At 46.5% G+C, this 22,004-nt stretch overlaps 10 non-coding genes and 1 pseudogene across 10 annotated transcripts; all 11 read left to right on the top strand.

Moving 5' to 3' along the window:
• Positions 1-424: 424 nt before the first annotated feature.
• LOC130349884 (U2 spliceosomal RNA) lies at positions 425-615 on the top strand. Its single transcript, XR_008887115.1, has one exon. It is a non-coding gene; the product is annotated as a U2 spliceosomal RNA (small nuclear RNA).
• A 2,100-nt stretch (positions 616-2,715) lies between these two features.
• Positions 2,716-2,906, top strand: LOC130349882 (U2 spliceosomal RNA). Its single transcript, XR_008887113.1, has one exon. It is a non-coding gene; the product is annotated as a U2 spliceosomal RNA (small nuclear RNA).
• Positions 2,907-4,995: 2,089 nt separating this feature from the next.
• LOC130349881 (U2 spliceosomal RNA) lies at positions 4,996-5,186 on the top strand. The gene has a single exon (XR_008887112.1). It is a non-coding gene; the product is annotated as a U2 spliceosomal RNA (small nuclear RNA).
• Positions 5,187-7,275: 2,089 nt separating this feature from the next.
• Positions 7,276-7,435, top strand: LOC130349893 (U2 spliceosomal RNA; annotated as a pseudogene).
• Positions 7,436-8,128: 693 nt separating this feature from the next.
• Positions 8,129-8,310, top strand: LOC130349892 (U2 spliceosomal RNA). The gene has a single exon (XR_008887121.1). It is a non-coding gene; the product is annotated as a U2 spliceosomal RNA (small nuclear RNA).
• Positions 8,311-10,401: 2,091 nt separating this feature from the next.
• Positions 10,402-10,592, top strand: LOC130349880 (U2 spliceosomal RNA). The gene has a single exon (XR_008887111.1). It is a non-coding gene; the product is annotated as a U2 spliceosomal RNA (small nuclear RNA).
• A 2,093-nt stretch (positions 10,593-12,685) lies between these two features.
• Positions 12,686-12,876, top strand: LOC130349879 (U2 spliceosomal RNA). The gene has a single exon (XR_008887110.1). It is a non-coding gene; the product is annotated as a U2 spliceosomal RNA (small nuclear RNA).
• Positions 12,877-14,971: 2,095 nt separating this feature from the next.
• LOC130349878 (U2 spliceosomal RNA) lies at positions 14,972-15,162 on the top strand. The gene has a single exon (XR_008887109.1). It is a non-coding gene; the product is annotated as a U2 spliceosomal RNA (small nuclear RNA).
• Positions 15,163-17,254: 2,092 nt separating this feature from the next.
• Positions 17,255-17,445, top strand: LOC130349947 (U2 spliceosomal RNA). Its single transcript, XR_008887169.1, has one exon. It is a non-coding gene; the product is annotated as a U2 spliceosomal RNA (small nuclear RNA).
• Positions 17,446-19,526: 2,081 nt separating this feature from the next.
• On the top strand, positions 19,527-19,717 carry LOC130349946 (U2 spliceosomal RNA). Its single transcript, XR_008887168.1, has one exon. It is a non-coding gene; the product is annotated as a U2 spliceosomal RNA (small nuclear RNA).
• Positions 19,718-21,806: 2,089 nt separating this feature from the next.
• On the top strand, positions 21,807-21,997 carry LOC130349945 (U2 spliceosomal RNA). Its single transcript, XR_008887167.1, has one exon. It is a non-coding gene; the product is annotated as a U2 spliceosomal RNA (small nuclear RNA).
• Positions 21,998-22,004: the final 7 nt, after the last annotated feature.

The following is a 22,004-nucleotide window of genomic DNA, read 5'->3' as shown; positions in this document are numbered from 1 at the left end:
CACAGGTAAGTCCAATGGGGTGCAGGCATGTCCTCTATGCTTACAGCTTCCCGTGGGTGTTGGTTTGATACCGTTTGGGGACAGCCAAGGAGGCATCTGCAGGCAACAAAGGTAGGTGTGTGCTTGTGTGTGTGTTTCCTATGCAGATCCTAAGCCCAGTGTCACATGCAAGTAGGAGGAGTAAGAAGGGTTCCTGGCAAATCCGGGTTATGGATTGCATTTAAAAAGGCCCCGTGGGAGTGCAATGGGCCCCTGTCTTGCTGCTTAGCAATAATGGTATGGGTTTAGGTTCTGCTGTGTGTACTGGTGGTTGACTGCCCCCCAGCCCAGAGTGTGCATGGAAAATTGTCTGGCAGCCTCCCTGACAGCAAGCAGTGATAGTGCCCATGAAGGGGACCTTGTTGGGCCCGCCCCTTTCACGGTTATCGCTTCTCGGCCTTTTGGCTAAGATCAAGTGTAGTATCTGTTCTTATCAGTTTAATATCTGATACGTCCCCTATCTGGGGACCATATATTAAATGGATTTTTGAGAACGGGGGCCGATTTCGAAGCTTGCTTCCGTCGCCCTATGCATTGACCCGATATGGCAGTATCTTCGGGTACAGTGCACCACCCCCTTACAGGGTTAAAAAGAAAGATTCCTACTTTCATTGCTACCTGCTTGCTGGCTAGCCAGCTAGCCAGCCCTGTGGGCCTTGCTGCTGCTGCTGCTGCTGCTGCAGCCAAAAAACAAAAGGTGGTGCTGCTGCTGCTTCTGCTGCTTCTGCTGCTTCTGCTTGTGTCTGGCCGCTGTTGGAGCGTCCAGGCACAGGACTTCTGCTGCTGCTGACTAAATGGCCTCCTTAATTGGATCATTTGAGTAGCCAGCACACCTGTGCAGGTAGGGCATGACATGATAGGCAGCTGCCTTGATAGCGGGTGGGTGCTGAATGTTCCTAATTGACAAAATAAGATTAATGCTTATGAAGAAATATAAAATCTCATCCCTTCCCCAATATCGCGCCACACCCCTACCCCTTAATTCCCTGGTTGAACTTGATGGACATATGTCTTTTTTCGACCGTACTAACTATGTAACTATGTAACATAACATGGGGGGGTCTCCTGGCTGTTCACACAGGTGTGTCATTGCTGTACATTGACCATGCATTGCTTCTGTGGTATTGCAAAGGCAAAGACAAATGCTTCCAGCCATCCATTGCACTAATGGATTGGTCATCAGCTGGCTGTCTATGTCCCGCATCAATATAGACCAAAGTACAGAGGGTTAGGCTATGCTATAGTGCACCTACCTGATGCATCAGAAGGTGCGAGGCCCTTGCTAAATTCTGTGCACAGACTTTGAGATCTATGCTTTAGACTGTATCTAAACCTGCTCCAACATGGACTGACATTCTGGCCTACTTTCAGCCGATGCGACTTGTCTGTCGCTGAACAGTCGCTTTTTATGTATTCAGCACCTATGTATAATGTTGTAAAAATGCTCTAGAAGCTAAAGTCGCAGAAATGTCACACATATTTGGCCTGCAACTTTCTGTGCGACAAATTCAGACAGGAAAAATCAGTATAAATCCTTAGAAAATTATCCCCCAGTGTCTCCATCTGCTGGCGGTATTGAATAAGCATTGCTGCACTGATGGGGTATGCATTAGACGAAAAAAAAGAAGAAAAAGAAGAATAATACGCCCAGAAAAGAGGCGAAAAGGAGAAAAACGTAAAAAAACGTGAAAAAAAAGTAAGAGGAAGAGAAGGGAAAAAAAGGTGGAAATGGGTTTAAAAGTGATTTCGGCGGAGAAATATATATATATATATATATATATATATATATATATATATATATATACGCGCACACACACACATATATATAAACGTATTCTCCGTTGAGATATTGCAGCCGCTGCTGTGTCCAGGCCCAGGAGCCTTAGCACTGTGCTGTGATGTCACTCAATACCACTGACATCACTAGGTGTAAACAACATCTCTCCTTTGCTGTGTATGTGACTATGGAGCTGTTTGGTGATGTCGTCTATTATGGCCTTCATAGAAGCAACAGGAGATTGTTGCATCCATCTAGAACCCTCAGAACTACAGTGCTATGATGTCACTCACTTCCACAGGCCTTGCAGAGTGTAAACAACAACAACCCAGCTTTGTCGTGTATGTAACCATAGGGATTGTGATGTCACCTAGAACCTTCACAGCAGCGACAGCTTTATGAGGAGCATCAGCACTGCTCTGCCTGAGCAGAACCATCACCGCCATAGGTTGTCAAATAACCCGGATTTAACCCACACAGGTAAGTCCAATGGGGTGCAGGCATGTCCTCTATGCTTACAGCTTCCCGTGGGTGTTGGTTTGATACCGTTTGGGGACAGCCAAGGAGGCATCTGCAGGCAACAAAGGTAGGTGTGTGCTTGTGTGTGTGTTTCCTATGCAGATCCTAAGCCCAGTGTCACATGCAAGTAGGAGGAGTAAGAAGGGTTCCTGGCAAATCCGGGTTATGGATTGCATTTAAAAAGGCCCCGTGGGAGTGCAATGGGCCCCTGTCTTGCTGCTTAGCAATAATGGTATGGGTTTAGGTTCTGCTGTGTGTACTGGTGGTTGACTGCCCCCCAGCCCAGAGTGTGCATGGAAAATTGTCTGGCAGCCTCCCTGACAGCAAGCAGTGATAGTGCCCATGAAGGGGACCTTGTTGGGCCCGCCCCTTTCACGGTTATCGCTTCTCGGCCTTTTGGCTAAGATCAAGTGTAGTATCTGTTCTTATCAGTTTAATATCTGATACGTCCCCTATCTGGGGACCATATATTAAATGGATTTTTGAGAACGGGGGCCGATTTCGAAGCTTGCTTCCGTCGCCCTATGCATTGACCCGATATGGCAGTATCTTCGGGTACAGTGCACCACCCCCTTACAGGGTTAAAAAGAAAGATTCCTACTTTCATTGCTACCTGCTTGCTGGCTAGCCAGCTAGCCAGCCCTGTGGGCCTTGCTGCTGCTGCTGCTGCTGCTGCAGCCAAAAAACAAAAGGTGGTGCTGCTGCTGCTTCTGCTGCTTCTGCTTGTGTCTGGCCGCTGTTGGAGCGTCCAGGCACAGGACTTCTGCTGCTGCTGACTAAATGGCCTCCTTAATTGGATCATTTGAGTAGCCAGCACACCTGTGCAGGTAGGGCATGACATGATAGGCAGCTGCCTTGATAGCGGGTGGGTGCTGAATGTTCCTAATTGACAAAATAAGATTAATGCTTATGAAGAAATATAAAATCTCATCCCTTCCCCAATATCGCGCCACACCCCTACCCCTTAATTCCCTGGTTGAACTTGATGGACATATGTCTTTTTTCGACCGTACTAACTATGTAACTATGTAACATAACATGGGGGGGTCTCCTGGCTGTTCACACAGGTGTGTCATTGCTGTACATTGACCATGCATTGCTTCTGTGGTATTGCAAAGGCAAAGACAAATGCTTCCAGCCATCCATTGCACTAATGGATTGGTCATCAGCTGGCTGTCTATGTCCCGCATCAATATAGACCAAAGTACAGAGGGTTAGGCTATGCTATAGTGCACCTACCTGATGCATCAGAAGGTGCGAGGCCCTTGCTAAATTCTGTGCACAGACTTTGAGATCTATGCTTTAGACTGTATCTAAACCTGCTCCAACATGGACTGACATTCTGGCCTACTTTCAGCCGATGCGACTTGTCTGTCGCTGAACAGTCGCTTTTTATGTATTCAGCACCTATGTATAATGTTGTAAAAATGCTCTAGAAGCTAAAGTCGCAGAAATGTCACACATATTTGGCCTGCAACTTTCTGTGCGACAAATTCAGACAGGAAAAATCAGTATAAATCCTTAGAAAATTATCCCCCAGTGTCTCCATCTGCTGGCGGTATTGAATAAGCATTGCTGCACTGATGGGGTATGCATTAGACGAAAAAAAAGAAGAAAAAGAAGAATAATACGCCCAGAAAAGAGGCGAAAAGGAGAAAAACGTAAAAAAACGTGAAAAAAAAGTAAGAGGAAGAGAAGGGAAAAAAAGGTGGAAATGGGTTTAAAAGTGATTTCGGCGGAGAAATATATATATATATATATATATATATATATATATATATATATATACGCGCACACACACACATATATATAAACGTATTCTCCGTTGAGATATTGCAGCCGCTGCTGTGTCCAGGCCCAGGAGCCTTAGCACTGTGCTGTGATGTCACTCAATACCACTGACATCACTAGGTGTAAACAACATCTCTCCTTTGCTGTGTATGTGACTATGGAGCTGTTTGGTGATGTCGTCTATTATGGCCTTCATAGAAGCAACAGGAGATTGTTGCATCCATCTAGAACCCTCAGAACTACAGTGCTATGATGTCACTCACTTCCACAGGCCTTGCAGAGTGTAAACAACAACAACCCAGCTTTGTCGTGTATGTAACCATAGGGATTGTGATGTCACCTAGAACCTTCACAGCAGCGACAGCTTTATGAGGAGCATCAGCACTGCTCTGCCTGAGCAGAACCATCACCGCCATAGGTTGTCAAATAACCCGGATTTAACCCACACAGGTAAGTCCAATGGGGTGCAGGCATGTCCTCTATGCTTACAGCTTCCCGTGGGTGTTGGTTTGATACCGTTTGGGGACAGCCAAGGAGGCATCTGCAGGCAACAAAGGTAGGTGTGTGCTTGTGTGTGTGTTTCCTATGCAGATCCTAAGCCCAGTGTCACATGCAAGTAGGAGGAGTAAGAAGGGTTCCTGGCAAATCCGGGTTATGGATTGCATTTAAAAAGGCCCCGTGGGAGTGCAATGGGCCCCTGTCTTGCTGCTTAGCAATAATGGTATGGGTTTAGGTTCTGCTGTGTGTACTGGTGGTTGACTGCCCCCCAGCCCAGAGTGTGCATGGAAAATTGTCTGGCAGCCTCCCTGACAGCAAGCAGTGATAGTGCCCATGAAGGGGACCTTGTTGGGCCCGCCCCTTTCACGGTTATCGCTTCTCGGCCTTTTGGCTAAGATCAAGTGTAGTATCTGTTCTTATCAGTTTAATATCTGATACGTCCCCTATCTGGGGACCATATATTAAATGGATTTTTGAGAACGGGGGCCGATTTCGAAGCTTGCTTCCGTCGCCCTATGCATTGACCCGATATGGCAGTATCTTCGGGTACAGTGCACCACCCCCTTACAGGGTTAAAAAGAAAGATTCCTACTTTCATTGCTACCTGCTTGCTGGCTAGCCAGCTAGCCAGCCCTGTGGGCCTTGCTGCTGCTGCTGCTGCTGCTGCAGCCAAAAAACAAAAGGTGGTGCTGCTGCTGCTTCTGCTGCTTCTGCTTGTGTCTGGCCGCTGTTGGAGCGTCCAGGCACAGGACTTCTGCTGCTGCTGACTAAATGGCCTCCTTAATTGGATCATTTGAGTAGCCAGCACACCTGTGCAGGTAGGGCATGACATGATAGGCAGCTGCCTTGATAGCGGGTGGGTGCTGAATGTTCCTAATTGACAAAATAAGATTAATGCTTATGAAGAAATATAAAATCTCATCCCTTCCCCAATATCGCGCCACACCCCTACCCCTTAATTCCCTGGTTGAACTTGATGGACATATGTCTTTTTTCGACCGTACTAACTATGTAACTATGTAACATAACATGGGGGGGTCTCCTGGCTGTTCACACAGGTGTGTCATTGCTGTACATTGACCATGCATTGCTTCTGTGGTATTGCAAAGGCAAAGACAAATGCTTCCAGCCATCCATTGCACTAATGGATTGGTCATCAGCTGGCTGTCTATGTCCCGCATCAATATAGACCAAAGTACAGAGGGTTAGGCTATGCTATAGTGCACCTACCTGATGCATCAGAAGGTGCGAGGCCCTTGCTAAATTCTGTGCACAGACTTTGAGATCTATGCTTTAGACTGTATCTAAACCTGCTCCAACATGGACTGACATTCTGGCCTACTTTCAGCCGATGCGACTTGTCTGTCGCTGAACAGTCGCTTTTTATGTATTCAGCACCTATGTATAATGTTGTAAAAATGCTCTAGAAGCTAAAGTCGCAGAAATGTCACACATATTTGGCCTGCAACTTTCTGTGCGACAAATTCAGACAGGAAAAATCAGTATAAATCCTTAGAAAATTATCCCCCAGTGTCTCCATCTGCTGGCGGTATTGAATAAGCATTGCTGCACTGATGGGGTATGCATTAGACGAAAAAAAAGAAGAAAAAGAAGAATAATACGCCCAGAAAAGAGGCGAAAAGGAGAAAAACGTAAAAAAACGTGAAAAAAAAGTAAGAGGAAGAGAAGGGAAAAAAAGGTGGAAATGGGTTTAAAAGTGATTTCGGCGGAGAAATATATATATATATATATATATATATATATATATATATATATATACGCGCACACACACACATATATATAAACGTATTCTCCGTTGAGATATTGCAGCCGCTGCTGTGTCCAGGCCCAGGAGCCTTAGCACTGTGCTGTGATGTCACTCAATACCACTGACATCACTAGGTGTAAACAACATCTCTCCTTTGCTGTGTATGTGACTATGGAGCTGTTTGGTGATGTCGTCTATTATGGCCTTCATAGAAGCAACAGGAGATTGTTGCATCCATCTAGAACCCTCAGAACTACAGTGCTATGATGTCACTCACTTCCACAGGCCTTGCAGAGTGTAAACAACAACAACCCAGCTTTGTCGTGTATGTAACCATAGGGATTGTGATGTCACCTAGAACCTTCACAGCAGCGACAGCTTTATGAGGAGCATCAGCACTGCTCTGCCTGAGCAGAACCATCACCGCCATAGGTTGTCAAATAACCCGGATTTAACCCACACAGGTAAGTCCAATGGGGTGCAGGCATGTCCTCTATGCTTACAGCTTCCCGTGGGTGTTGGTTTGATACCGTTTGGGGACAGCCAAGGAGGCATCTGCAGGCAACAAAGGTAGGTGTGTGCTTGTGTGTGTGTTTCCTATGCAGATCCTAAGCCCAGTGTCACATGCAAGTAGGAGGAGTAAGAAGGGTTCCTGGCAAATCCGGGTTATGGATTGCATTTAAAAAGGCCCCGTGGGAGTGCAATGGGCCCCTGTCTTGCTGCTTAGCAATAATGGTATGGGTTTAGGTTCTGCTGTGTGTACTGGTGGTTGACTGCCCCCCAGCCCAGAGTGTGCATGGAAAATTGTCTGGCAGCCTCCCTGACAGCAAGCAGTGATAGTGCCCATGAAGGGGACCTTGTTGGGCCCGCCCCTTTCACGGTTATCGCTTCTCGGCCTTTTGGCTAAGATCAAGTGTAGTATCTGTTCTTATCAGTTTTCATGCTGGTGGGGATGGGTGCTGCATGGAGGATGCAGGTGTACCAGGGCTTTCCGGGGCTGGTTCTGAGGAATCAGCTCGACGGCTGCCCCGATGTGACCTGTTCCCTCCGGGTCTCGCCATGAGGCTGAGAGGGTCTAGAGCCGAGGTACTTTGTGCCTCGGGGAGTGGTGACCCCGAGGTGCCGAAACTCACTGGGAGAATAGGCTCACTGAGTTGAAGCACGGGCACCATAATCTCTTCACCTTGTGGCACTCACCTCTTGATTCCCGGCCTTCTGGCTAGGATCAGAGAAATTTTTATAGATCCGGCCGGATGTCCGGGCAGTATATCTGCACACATTCACTTATTTATTTCTTTTTTGTCTCACTGTGTCACCTTTTGCGTGTTGTGTGTTCACAGGATTTGTCAGGATGCGGTAGCCCTTCTGGGTGTCCCTCCTGGCGGTCTAGGGGAGGTGTGTGTGGCCATTAGGTTCCGCACCTCCCTGCAAACACCCCGGGTACTCCTGCTTTGGCAGGGTACCTACCGTAATTGGCTCTGCGGGCAGATACCTTGGCTAACGCCAAGGGGGATGCCGGGAGCATTGGTGGTCCCCTAGTAGCTTCGGCGAAAAGGGACATCGAACCTGGAACCTCGCAGGTACCTTTTGGTCCGGAGGCGAAGGGTAAGGTTTGTTGGGGGGCCTCTCTCCTATCGGAGAAGGGCTTGCGATAGACCGCATCCTTTGTGCACGTTTTTTTTAGTGTAACACGTTTGCACTTTTTCTTGCACTTTGGGTGAATCGAAAGCACGTTCCTCGGCTTTAGATAAAAAAAAAAAAAAAATCTGTTCTTATCAGTTTAATATCTGATACGTCCCCTATCTGGGGACCATATATTAAATGGATTTTTGAGAACGGGGGCCGATTTCGAAGCTTGCTTCCGTCGCCCTATGCATTGACCCGATATGGCAGTATCTTCGGGTACAGTGCACCACCCCCTTACAGGGTTAAAAAGAAAGATTCCTACTTTCATTGCTACCTGCTTGCTGGCTAGCCAGCTAGCCAGCCCTGTGGGCCTTGCTGCTGCTGCTGCTGCTGCTGCAGCCAAAAAACAAAAGGTGGTGCTGCTGCTGCTTCTGCTGCTTCTGCTTGTGTCTGGCCGCTGTTGGAGCGTCCAGGCACAGGACTTCTGCTGCTGCTGACTAAATGGCCTCCTTAATTGGATCATTTGAGTAGCCAGCACACCTGTGCAGGTAGGGCATGACATGATAGGCAGCTGCCTTGATAGCGGGTGGGTGCTGAATGTTCCTAATTGACAAAATAAGATTAATGCTTATGAAGAAATATAAAATCTCATCCCTTCCCCAATATCGCGCCACACCCCTACCCCTTAATTCCCTGGTTGAACTTGATGGACATATGTCTTTTTTCGACCGTACTAACTATGTAACTATGTAACATAACATGGGGGGGTCTCCTGGCTGTTCACACAGGTGTGTCATTGCTGTACATTGACCATGCATTGCTTCTGTGGTATTGCAAAGGCAAAGACAAATGCTTCCAGCCATCCATTGCACTAATGGATTGGTCATCAGCTGGCTGTCTATGTCCCGCATCAATATAGACCAAAGTACAGAGGGTTAGGCTATGCTATAGTGCACCTACCTGATGCATCAGAAGGTGCGAGGCCCTTGCTAAATTCTGTGCACAGACTTTGAGATCTATGCTTTAGACTGTATCTAAACCTGCTCCAACATGGACTGACATTCTGGCCTACTTTCAGCCGATGCGACTTGTCTGTCGCTGAACAGTCGCTTTTTATGTATTCAGCACCTATGTATAATGTTGTAAAAATGCTCTAGAAGCTAAAGTCGCAGAAATGTCACACATATTTGGCCTGCAACTTTCTGTGCGACAAATTCAGACAGGAAAAATCAGTATAAATCCTTAGAAAATTATCCCCCAGTGTCTCCATCTGCTGGCGGTATTGAATAAGCATTGCTGCACTGATGGGGTATGCATTAGACGAAAAAAAAGAAGAAAAAGAAGAATAATACGCCCAGAAAAGAGGCGAAAAGGAGAAAAACGTAAAAAAACGTGAAAAAAAAGTAAGAGGAAGAGAAGGGAAAAAAAGGTGGAAATGGGTTTAAAAGTGATTTCGGCGGAGAAATATATATATATATATATATATATATATATATATATATATATATATACGCGCACACACACACATATATATAAACGTATTCTCCGTTGAGATATTGCAGCCGCTGCTGTGTCCAGGCCCAGGAGCCTTAGCACTGTGCTGTGATGTCACTCAATACCACTGACATCACTAGGTGTAAACAACATCTCTCCTTTGCTGTGTATGTGACTATGGAGCTGTTTGGTGATGTCGTCTATTATGGCCTTCATAGAAGCAACAGGAGATTGTTGCATCCATCTAGAACCCTCAGAACTACAGTGCTATGATGTCACTCACTTCCACAGGCCTTGCAGAGTGTAAACAACAACAACCCAGCTTTGTCGTGTATGTAACCATAGGGATTGTGATGTCACCTAGAACCTTCACAGCAGCGACAGCTTTATGAGGAGCATCAGCACTGCTCTGCCTGAGCAGAACCATCACCGCCATAGGTTGTCAAATAACCCGGATTTAACCCACACAGGTAAGTCCAATGGGGTGCAGGCATGTCCTCTATGCTTACAGCTTCCCGTGGGTGTTGGTTTGATACCGTTTGGGGACAGCCAAGGAGGCATCTGCAGGCAACAAAGGTAGGTGTGTGCTTGTGTGTGTGTTTCCTATGCAGATCCTAAGCCCAGTGTCACATGCAAGTAGGAGGAGTAAGAAGGGTTCCTGGCAAATCCGGGTTATGGATTGCATTTAAAAAGGCCCCGTGGGAGTGCAATGGGCCCCTGTCTTGCTGCTTAGCAATAATGGTATGGGTTTAGGTTCTGCTGTGTGTACTGGTGGTTGACTGCCCCCCAGCCCAGAGTGTGCATGGAAAATTGTCTGGCAGCCTCCCTGACAGCAAGCAGTGATAGTGCCCATGAAGGGGACCTTGTTGGGCCCGCCCCTTTCACGGTTATCGCTTCTCGGCCTTTTGGCTAAGATCAAGTGTAGTATCTGTTCTTATCAGTTTAATATCTGATACGTCCCCTATCTGGGGACCATATATTAAATGGATTTTTGAGAACGGGGGCCGATTTCGAAGCTTGCTTCCGTCGCCCTATGCATTGACCCGATATGGCAGTATCTTCGGGTACAGTGCACCACCCCCTTACAGGGTTAAAAAGAAAGATTCCTACTTTCATTGCTACCTGCTTGCTGGCTAGCCAGCTAGCCAGCCCTGTGGGCCTTGCTGCTGCTGCTGCTGCTGCTGCAGCCAAAAAACAAAAGGTGGTGCTGCTGCTGCTTCTGCTGCTTCTGCTTGTGTCTGGCCGCTGTTGGAGCGTCCAGGCACAGGACTTCTGCTGCTGCTGACTAAATGGCCTCCTTAATTGGATCATTTGAGTAGCCAGCACACCTGTGCAGGTAGGGCATGACATGATAGGCAGCTGCCTTGATAGCGGGTGGGTGCTGAATGTTCCTAATTGACAAAATAAGATTAATGCTTATGAAGAAATATAAAATCTCATCCCTTCCCCAATATCGCGCCACACCCCTACCCCTTAATTCCCTGGTTGAACTTGATGGACATATGTCTTTTTTCGACCGTACTAACTATGTAACTATGTAACATAACATGGGGGGGTCTCCTGGCTGTTCACACAGGTGTGTCATTGCTGTACATTGACCATGCATTGCTTCTGTGGTATTGCAAAGGCAAAGACAAATGCTTCCAGCCATCCATTGCACTAATGGATTGGTCATCAGCTGGCTGTCTATGTCCCGCATCAATATAGACCAAAGTACAGAGGGTTAGGCTATGCTATAGTGCACCTACCTGATGCATCAGAAGGTGCGAGGCCCTTGCTAAATTCTGTGCACAGACTTTGAGATCTATGCTTTAGACTGTATCTAAACCTGCTCCAACATGGACTGACATTCTGGCCTACTTTCAGCCGATGCGACTTGTCTGTCGCTGAACAGTCGCTTTTTATGTATTCAGCACCTATGTATAATGTTGTAAAAATGCTCTAGAAGCTAAAGTTGCAGAAATGTCACACATATTTGGCCTGCAACTTTCTGTGCGACAAATTCAGACAGGAAAAATCAGTATAAATCCTTAGAAAATTATCCCCCAGTGTCTCCATCTGCTGGCGGTATTGAATAAGCATTGCTGCACTGATGGGGTATGCATTAGACGAAAAAAAAGAAGAAAAAGAAGAATAATACGCCCAGAAAAGAGGCGAAAAGGAGAAAAACGTAAAAAAACGTGAAAAAAAAGTAAGAGGAAGAGAAGGGAAAAAAAGGTGGAAATGGGTTTAAAAGTGATTTCGGCGGAGAAATATATATATATATATATATATATATATATATATATATATATATATATACGCGCACACACACACATATATATAAACGTATTCTCCGTTGAGATATTGCAGCCGCTGCTGTGTCCAGGCCCAGGAGCCTTAGCACTGTGCTGTGATGTCACTCAATACCACTGACATCACTAGGTGTAAACAACATCTCTCCTTTGCTGTGTATGTGACTATGGAGCTGTTTGGTGATGTCGTCTATTATGGCCTTCATAGAAGCAACAGGAGATTGTTGCATCCATCTAGAACCCTCAGAACTACAGTGCTATGATGTCACTCACTTCCACAGGCCTTGCAGAGTGTAAACAACAACAACCCAGCTTTGTCGTGTATGTAACCATAGGGATTGTGATGTCACCTAGAACCTTCACAGCAGCGACAGCTTTATGAGGAGCATCAGCACTGCTCTGCCTGAGCAGAACCATCACCGCCATAGGTTGTCAAATAACCCGGATTTAACCCACACAGGTAAGTCCAATGGGGTGCAGGCATGTCCTCTATGCTTACAGCTTCCCGTGGGTGTTGGTTTGATACCGTTTGGGGACAGCCAAGGAGGCATCTGCAGGCAACAAAGGTAGGTGTGTGCTTGTGTGTGTGTTTCCTATGCAGATCCTAAGCCCAGTGTCACATGCAAGTAGGAGGAGTAAGAAGGGTTCCTGGCAAATCCGGGTTATGGATTGCATTTAAAAAGGCCCCGTGGGAGTGCAATGGGCCCCTGTCTTGCTGCTTAGCAATAATGGTATGGGTTTAGGTTCTGCTGTGTGTACTGGTGGTTGACTGCCCCCCAGCCCAGAGTGTGCATGGAAAATTGTCTGGCAGCCTCCCTGACAGCAAGCAGTGATAGTGCCCATGAAGGGGACCTTGTTGGGCCCGCCCCTTTCACGGTTATCGCTTCTCGGCCTTTTGGCTAAGATCAAGTGTAGTATCTGTTCTTATCAGTTTAATATCTGATACGTCCCCTATCTGGGGACCATATATTAAATGGATTTTTGAGAACGGGGGCCGATTTCGAAGCTTGCTTCCGTCGCCCTATGCATTGACCCGATATGGCAGTATCTTCGGGTACAGTGCACCACCCCCTTACAGGGTTAAAAAGAAAGATTCCTACTTTCATTGCTACCTGCTTGCTGGCTAGCCAGCTAGCCAGCCCTGTGGGCCTTGCTGCTGCTGCTGCTGCTGCTGCAGCCAAAAAACAAAAGGTGGTGCTGCTGCTGCTTCTGCTGCTTCTGCTTGTGTCTGGCCGCTGTTGGAGCGTCCAGGCACAGGACTTCTGCTGCTGCTGACTAAATGGCCTCCTTAATTGGATCATTTGAGTAGCCAGCACACCTGTGCAGGTAGGGCATGACATGATAGGCAGCTGCCTTGATAGCGGGTGGGTGCTGAATGTTCCTAATTGACAAAATAAGATTAATGCTTATGAAGAAATATAAAATCTCATCCCTTCCCCAATATCGCGCCACACCCCTACCCCTTAATTCCCTGGTTGAACTTGATGGACATATGTCTTTTTTCGACCGTACTAACTATGTAACTATGTAACATAACATGGGGGGGTCTCCTGGCTGTTCACACAGGTGTGTCATTGCTGTACATTGACCATGCATTGCTTCTGTGGTATTGCAAAGGCAAAGACAAATGCTTCCAGCCATCCATTGCACTAATGGATTGGTCATCAGCTGGCTGTCTATGTCCCGCATCAATATAGACCAAAGTACAGAGGGTTAGGCTATGCTATAGTGCACCTACCTGATGCATCAGAAGGTGCGAGGCCCTTGCTAAATTCTGTGCACAGACTTTGAGATCTATGCTTTAGACTGTATCTAAACCTGCTCCAACATGGACTGACATTCTGGCCTACTTTCAGCCGATGCGACTTGTCTGTCGCTGAACAGTCGCTTTTTATGTATTCAGCACCTATGTATAATGTTGTAAAAATGCTCTAGAAGCTAAAGTCGCAGAAATGTCACACATATTTGGCCTGCAACTTTCTGTGCGACAAATTCAGACAGGAAAAATCAGTATAAATCCTTAGAAAATTATCCCCCAGTGTCTCCATCTGCTGGCGGTATTGAATAAGCATTGCTGCACTGATGGGGTATGCATTAGACGAAAAAAAAGAAGAAAAAGAAGAATAATACGCCCAGAAAAGAGGCGAAAAGGAGAAAAACGTAAAAAAACGTGAAAAAAAAGTAAGAGGAAGAGAAGGGAAAAAAAGGTGGAAATGGGTTTAAAAGTGATTTCGGCGGAGAAATATATATATATATATATATATATATATATATATATATATATATATATACGCGCACACACACACACATATATATAAACGTATTCTCCGTTGAGATATTGCAGCCGCTGCTGTGTCCAGGCCCAGGAGCCTTAGCACTGTGCTGTGATGTCACTCAATACCACTGACATCACTAGGTGTAAACAACATCTCTCCTTTGCTGTGTATGTGACTATGGAGCTGTTTGGTGATGTCGTCTATTATGGCCTTCATAGAAGCAACAGGAGATTGTTGCATCCATCTAGAACCCTCAGAACTACAGTGCTATGATGTCACTCACTTCCACAGGCCTTGCAGAGTGTAAACAACAACAACCCAGCTTTGTCGTGTATGTAACCATAGGGATTGTGATGTCACCTAGAACCTTCACAGCAGCGACAGCTTTATGAGGAGCATCAGCACTGCTCTGCCTGAGCAGAACCATCACCGCCATAGGTTGTCAAATAACCCGGATTTAACCCACACAGGTAAGTCCAATGGGGTGCAGGCATGTCCTCTATGCTTACAGCTTCCCGTGGGTGTTGGTTTGATACCGTTTGGGGACAGCCAAGGAGGCATCTGCAGGCAACAAAGGTAGGTGTGTGCTTGTGTGTGTGTTTCCTATGCAGATCCTAAGCCCAGTGTCACATGCAAGTAGGAGGAGTAAGAAGGGTTCCTGGCAAATCCGGGTTATGGATTGCATTTAAAAAGGCCCCGTGGGAGTGCAATGGGCCCCTGTCTTGCTGCTTAGCAATAATGGTATGGGTTTAGGTTCTGCTGTGTGTACTGGTGGTTGACTGCCCCCCAGCCCAGAGTGTGCATGGAAAATTGTCTGGCAGCCTCCCTGACAGCAAGCAGTGATAGTGCCCATGAAGGGGACCTTGTTGGGCCCGCCCCTTTCACGGTTATCGCTTCTCGGCCTTTTGGCTAAGATCAAGTGTAGTATCTGTTCTTATCAGTTTAATATCTGATACGTCCCCTATCTGGGGACCATATATTAAATGGATTTTTGAGAACGGGGGCCGATTTCGAAGCTTGCTTCCGTCGCCCTATGCATTGACCCGATATGGCAGTATCTTCGGGTACAGTGCACCACCCCCTTACAGGGTTAAAAAGAAAGATTCCTACTTTCATTGCTACCTGCTTGCTGGCTAGCCAGCTAGCCAGCCCTGTGGGCCTTGCTGCTGCTGCTGCTGCTGCAGCCAAAAAACAAAAGGTGGTGCTGCTGCTGCTTCTGCTGCTTCTGCTTGTGTCTGGCCGCTGTTGGAGCGTCCAGGCACAGGACTTCTGCTGCTGCTGACTAAATGGCCTCCTTAATTGGATCATTTGAGTAGCCAGCACACCTGTGCAGGTAGGGCATGACATGATAGGCAGCTGCCTTGATAGCGGGTGGGTGCTGAATGTTCCTAATTGACAAAATAAGATTAATGCTTATGAAGAAATATAAAATCTCATCCCTTCCCCAATATCGCGCCACACCCCTACCCCTTAATTCCCTGGTTGAACTTGATGGACATATGTCTTTTTTCGACCGTACTAACTATGTAACTATGTAACATAACATGGGGGGGTCTCCTGGCTGTTCACACAGGTGTGTCATTGCTGTACATTGACCATGCATTGCTTCTGTGGTATTGCAAAGGCAAAGACAAATGCTTCCAGCCATCCATTGCACTAATGGATTGGTCATCAGCTGGCTGTCTATGTCCCGCATCAATATAGACCAAAGTACAGAGGGTTAGGCTATGCTATAGTGCACCTACCTGATGCATCAGAAGGTGCGAGGCCCTTGCTAAATTCTGTGCACAGACTTTGAGATCTATGCTTTAGACTGTATCTAAACCTGCTCCAACATGGACTGACATTCTGGCCTACTTTCAGCCGATGCGACTTGTCTGTCGCTGAACAGTCGCTTTTTATGTATTCAGCACCTATGTATAATGTTGTAAAAATGCTCTAGAAGCTAAAGTCGCAGAAATGTCACACATATTTGGCCTGCAACTTTCTGTGCGACAAATTCAGACAGGAAAAATCAGTATAAATCCTTAGAAAATTATCCCCCAGTGTCTCCATCTGCTGGCGGTATTGAATAAGCATTGCTGCACTGATGGGGTATGCATTAGACGAAAAAAAAGAAGAAAAAGAAGAATAATACGCCCAGAAAAGAGGCGAAAAGGAGAAAAACGTAAAAAAACGTGAAAAAAAAGTAAGAGGAAGAGAAGGGAAAAAAAGGTGGAAATGGGTTTAAAAGTGATTTCGGCGGAGATATATATATATATATATATATATATATATATATATATATATATATATATATACGCGCACACACACACATATATATAAACGTATTCTCCGTTGAGATATTGCAGCCGCTGCTGTGTCCAGGCCCAGGAGCCTTAGCACTGTGCTGTGATGTCACTCAATACCACTGACATCACTAGGTGTAAACAACATCTCTCCTTTGCTGTGTATGTGACTATGGAGCTGTTTGGTGATGTCGTCTATTATGGCCTTCATAGAAGCAACAGGAGATTGTTGCATCCATCTAGAACCCTCAGAACTACAGTGCTATGATGTCACTCACTTCCACAGGCCTTGCAGAGTGTAAACAACAACAACCCAGCTTTGTCGTGTATGTAACCATAGGGATTGTGATGTCACCTAGAACCTTCACAGCAGCGACAGCTTTATGAGGAGCATCAGCACTGCTCTGCCTGAGCAGAACCATCACCGCCATAGGTTGTCAAATAACCCGGATTTAACCCACACAGGTAAGTCCAATGGGGTGCAGGCATGTCCTCTATGCTTACAGCTTCCCGTGGGTGTTGGTTTGATACCGTTTGGGGACAGCCAAGGAGGCATCTGCAGGCAACAAAGGTAGGTGTGTGCTTGTGTGTGTGTTTCCTATGCAGATCCTAAGCCCAGTGTCACATGCAAGTAGGAGGAGTAAGAAGGGTTCCTGGCAAATCCGGGTTATGGATTGCATTTAAAAAGGCCCCGTGGGAGTGCAATGGGCCCCTGTCTTGCTGCTTAGCAATAATGGTATGGGTTTAGGTTCTGCTGTGTGTACTGGTGGTTGACTGCCCCCCAGCCCAGAGTGTGCATGGAAAATTGTCTGGCAGCCTCCCTGACAGCAAGCAGTGATAGTGCCCATGAAGGGGACCTTGTTGGGCCCGCCCCTTTCACGGTTATCGCTTCTCGGCCTTTTGGCTAAGATCAAGTGTAGTATCTGTTCTTATCAGTTTAATATCTGATACGTCCCCTATCTGGGGACCATATATTAAATGGATTTTTGAGAACGGGGGCCGATTTCGAAGCTTGCTTCCGTCGCCCTATGCATTGACCCGATATGGCAGTATCTTCGGGTACAGTGCACCACCCCCTTACAGGGTTAAAAAGAAAGATTCCTACTTTCATTGCTACCTGCTTGCTGGCTAGCCAGCTAGCCAGCCCTGTGGGCCTTGCTGCTGCTGCTGCTGCTGCTGCAGCCAAAAAACAAAAGGTGGTGCTGCTGCTGCTTCTGCTGCTTCTGCTTGTGTCTGGCCGCTGTTGGAGCGTCCAGGCACAGGACTTCTGCTGCTGCTGACTAAATGGCCTCCTTAATTGGATCATTTGAGTAGCCAGCACACCTGTGCAGGTAGGGCATGACATGATAGGCAGCTGCCTTGATAGCGGGTGGGTGCTGAATGTTCCTAATTGACAAAATAAGATTAATGCTTATGAAGAAATATAAAATCTCATCCCTTCCCCAATATCGCGCCACACCCCTACCCCTTAATTCCCTGGTTGAACTTGATGGACATATGTCTTTTTTCGACCGTACTAACTATGTAACTATGTAACATAACATGGGGGGGTCTCCTGGCTGTTCACACAGGTGTGTCATTGCTGTACATTGACCATGCATTGCTTCTGTGGTATTGCAAAGGCAAAGACAAATGCTTCCAGCCATCCATTGCACTAATGGATTGGTCATCAGCTGGCTGTCTATGTCCCGCATCAATATAGACCAAAGTACAGAGGGTTAGGCTATGCTATAGTGCACCTACCTGATGCATCAGAAGGTGCGAGGCCCTTGCTAAATTCTGTGCACAGACTTTGAGATCTATGCTTTAGACTGTATCTAAACCTGCTCCAACATGGACTGACATTCTGGCCTACTTTCAGCCGATGCGACTTGTCTGTCGCTGAACAGTCGCTTTTTATGTATGCAGCACCTATGTATAATGTTGTAAAAATGCTCTAGAAGCTAAAGTCGCAGAAATGTCACACATATTTGGCCTGCAACTTTCTGTGCGACAAATTCAGACAGGAAAAATCAGTATAAATCCTTAGAAAATTATCCCCCAGTGTCTCCATCTGCTGGCGGTATTGAATAAGCATTGCTGCACTGATGGGGTATGCATTAGACGAAAAAAAAGAAGAAAAAGAAGAATAATACGCCCAGAAAAGAGGCGAAAAGGAGAAAAACGTAAAAAAACGTGAAAAAAAAGTAAGAGGAAGAGAAGGGAAAAAAAGGTGGAAATGGGTTTAAAAGTGATTTCGGCGGAGAAATATATATATATATATATATATATATATATATATATACGCGCACACACACACATATATATAAACGTATTCTCCGTTGAGATATTGCAGCCGCTGCTGTGTCCAGGCCCAGGAGCCTTAGCACTGTGCTGTGATGTCACTCAATACCACTGACATCACTAGGTGTAAACAACATCTCTCCTTTGCTGTGTATGTGACTATGGAGCTGTTTGGTGATGTCGTCTATTATGGCCTTCATAGAAGCAACAGGAGATTGTTGCATCCATCTAGAACCCTCAGAACTACAGTGCTATGATGTCACTCACTTCCACAGGCCTTGCAGAGTGTAAACAACAACAACCCAGCTTTGTCGTGTATGTAACCATAGGGATTGTGATGTCACCTAGAACCTTCACAGCAGCGACAGCTTTATGAGGAGCATCAGCACTGCTCTGCCTGAGCAGAACCATCACCGCCATAGGTTGTGAAATAACCCGGATTTAACCCACACAGGTAAGTCCAATGGGGTGCAGGCATGTCCTCTATGCTTACAGCTTCCCGTGGGTGTTGGTTTGATACCGTTTGGGGACAGCCAAGGAGGCATCTGCAGGCAACAAAGGTAGGTGTGTGCTTGTGTGTGTGTTTCCTATGCAGATCCTAAGCCCAGTGTCACATGCAAGTAGGAGGAGTAAGAAGGGTTCCTGGCAAATCCGGGTTATGGATTGCATTTAAAAAGGCCCCGTGGGAGTGCAATGGGCCCCTGTCTTGCTGCTTAGCAATAATGGTATGGGTTTAGGTTCTGCTGTGTGTACTGGTGGTTGACTGCCCCCCAGCCCAGAGTGTGCATGGAAAATTGTCTGGCAGCCTCCCTGACAGCAAGCAGTGATAGTGCCCATGAAGGGGACCTTGTTGGGCCCGCCCCTTTCACGGTTATCGCTTCTCGGCCTTTTGGCTAAGATCAAGTGTAGTATCTGTTCTTATCAGTTTAATATCTGATACGTCCCCTATCTGGGGACCATATATTAAATGGATTTTTGAGAACGGGGGCCGATTTCGAAGCTTGCTTCCGTCGCCCTATGCATTGACCCGATATGGCAGTATCTTCGGGTACAGTGCACCACCCCCTTACAGGGTTAAAAAGAAAGATTCCTACTTTCATTGCTACCTGCTTGCTGGCTAGCCAGCTAGCCAGCCCTGTGGGCCTTGCTGCTGCTGCTGCTGCTGCTGCAGCCAAAAAACAAAAGGTGGTGCTGCTGCTGCTTCTGCTGCTTCTGCTTGTGTCTGGCCGCTGTTGGAGCGTCCAGGCACAGGACTTCTGCTGCTGCTGACTAAATGGCCTCCTTAATTGGATCATTTGAGTAGCCAGCACACCTGTGCAGGTAGGGCATGACATGATAGGCAGCTGCCTTGATAGCGGGTGGGTGCTGAATGTTCCTAATTGACAAAATAAGATTAATGCTTATGAAGAAATATAAAATCTCATCCCTTCCCCAATATCGCGCCACACCCCTACCCCTTAATTCCCTGGTTGAACTTGATGGACATATGTCTTTTTTCGACCGTACTAACTATGTAACTATGTAACATAACATGGGGGGGTCTCCTGGCTGTTCACACAGGTGTGTCATTGCTGTACATTGACCATGCATTGCTTCTGTGGTATTGCAAAGGCAAAGACAAATGCTTCCAGCCATCCATTGCACTAATGGATTGGTCATCAGCTGGCTGTCTATGTCCCGCATCAATATAGACCAAAGTACAGAGGGTTAGGCTATGCTATAGTGCACCTACCTGATGCATCAGAAGGTGCGAGGCCCTTGCTAAATTCTGTGCACAGACTTTGAGATCTATGCTTTAGACTGTATCTAAACCTGCTCCAACATGGACTGACATTCTGGCCTACTTTCAGCCGATGCGACTTGTCTGTCGCTGAACAGTCGCTTTTTATGTATTCAGCACCTATGTATAATGTTGTAAAAATGCTCTAGAAGCTAAAGTTGCAGAAATGTCACACATATTTGGCCTGCAACTTTCTGTGCGACAAATTCAGACAGGAAAAATCAGTATAAATCCTTAGAAAATTATCCCCCAGTGTCTCCATCTGCTGGCGGTATTGAATAAGCATTGCTGCACTGATGGGGTATGCATTAGACGAAAAAAAAGAAGAAAAAGAAGAATAATACGCCCAGAAAAGAGGCGAAAAGGAGAAAAACGTAAAAAAACGTGAAAAAAAAGTAAGAGGAAGAGAAGGGAAAAAAAGGTGGAAATGGGTTTAAAAGTGATTTCGGCGGAGAAATATATATATATATATATATATATATATATATATATATATATATACGCGCACACACACACATATATATAAACGTATTCTCCGTTGAGATATTGCAGCCGCTGCTGTGTCCAGGCCCAGGAGCCTTAGCACTGTGCTGTGATGTCACTCAATACCACTGACATCACTAGGTGTAAACAACATCTCTCCTTTGCTGTGTATGTGACTATGGAGCTGTTTGGTGATGTCGTCTATTATGGCCTTCATAGAAGCAACAGGAGATTGTTGCATCCATCTAGAACCCTCAGAACTACAGTGCTATGATGTCACTCACTTCCACAGGCCTTGCAGAGTGTAAACAACAACAACCCAGCTTTGTCGTGTATGTAACCATAGGGATTGTGATGTCACCTAGAACCTTCACAGCAGCGACAGCTTTATGAGGAGCATCAGCACTGCTCTGCCTGAGCAGAACCATCACCGCCATAGGTTGTGAAATAACCCGGATTTAACCCACACAGGTAAGTCCAATGGGGTGCAGGCATGTCCTCTATGCTTACAGCTTCCCGTGGGTGTTGGTTTGATACCGTTTGGGGACAGCCAAGGAGGCATCTGCAGGCAACAAAGGTAGGTGTGTGCTTGTGTGTGTGTTTCCTATGCAGATCCTAAGCCCAGTGTCACATGCAAGTAGGAGGAGTAAGAAGGCTTCCTGGCAAATCCGGGTTATGGATTGCATTTAAAAAGGCCCCGTGGGAGTGCAATGGGCCCCTGTCTTGCTGCTTAGCAATAATGGTATGGGTTTAGGTTCTGCTGTGTGTACTGGTGGTTGACTGCCCCCCAGCCCAGAGTGTGCATGGAAAATTGTCTGGCAGCCTCCCTGACAGCAAGCAGTGATAGTGCCCATGAAGGGGACCTTGTTGGGCCCGCCCCTTTCACGGTTATCGCTTCTCGGCCTTTTGGCTAAGATCAAGTGTAGTATCTGTTCTTATCAGTTTAATATCTGATACGTCCCCTATCTGGGGACCATATATTAAATGGATTTTTGAGAACGGGGGCCGATTTCGAAGCTTGCTTCCGTCGCCCTATGCATTGACCCGATATGGCAGTATCTTCGGGTACAGTGCACCACCCCCTTACA

This window comes from Hyla sarda, unplaced genomic scaffold (genome assembly GCF_029499605.1).
Source record: "Hyla sarda isolate aHylSar1 unplaced genomic scaffold, aHylSar1.hap1 scaffold_927, whole genome shotgun sequence".
Taxonomy (NCBI): Eukaryota; Metazoa; Chordata; class Amphibia; order Anura; family Hylidae; genus Hyla; species Hyla sarda.
Note: the sequence above shows the minus strand (reverse complement) of the source record. Positions and strands in the feature narration are given on the sequence as shown.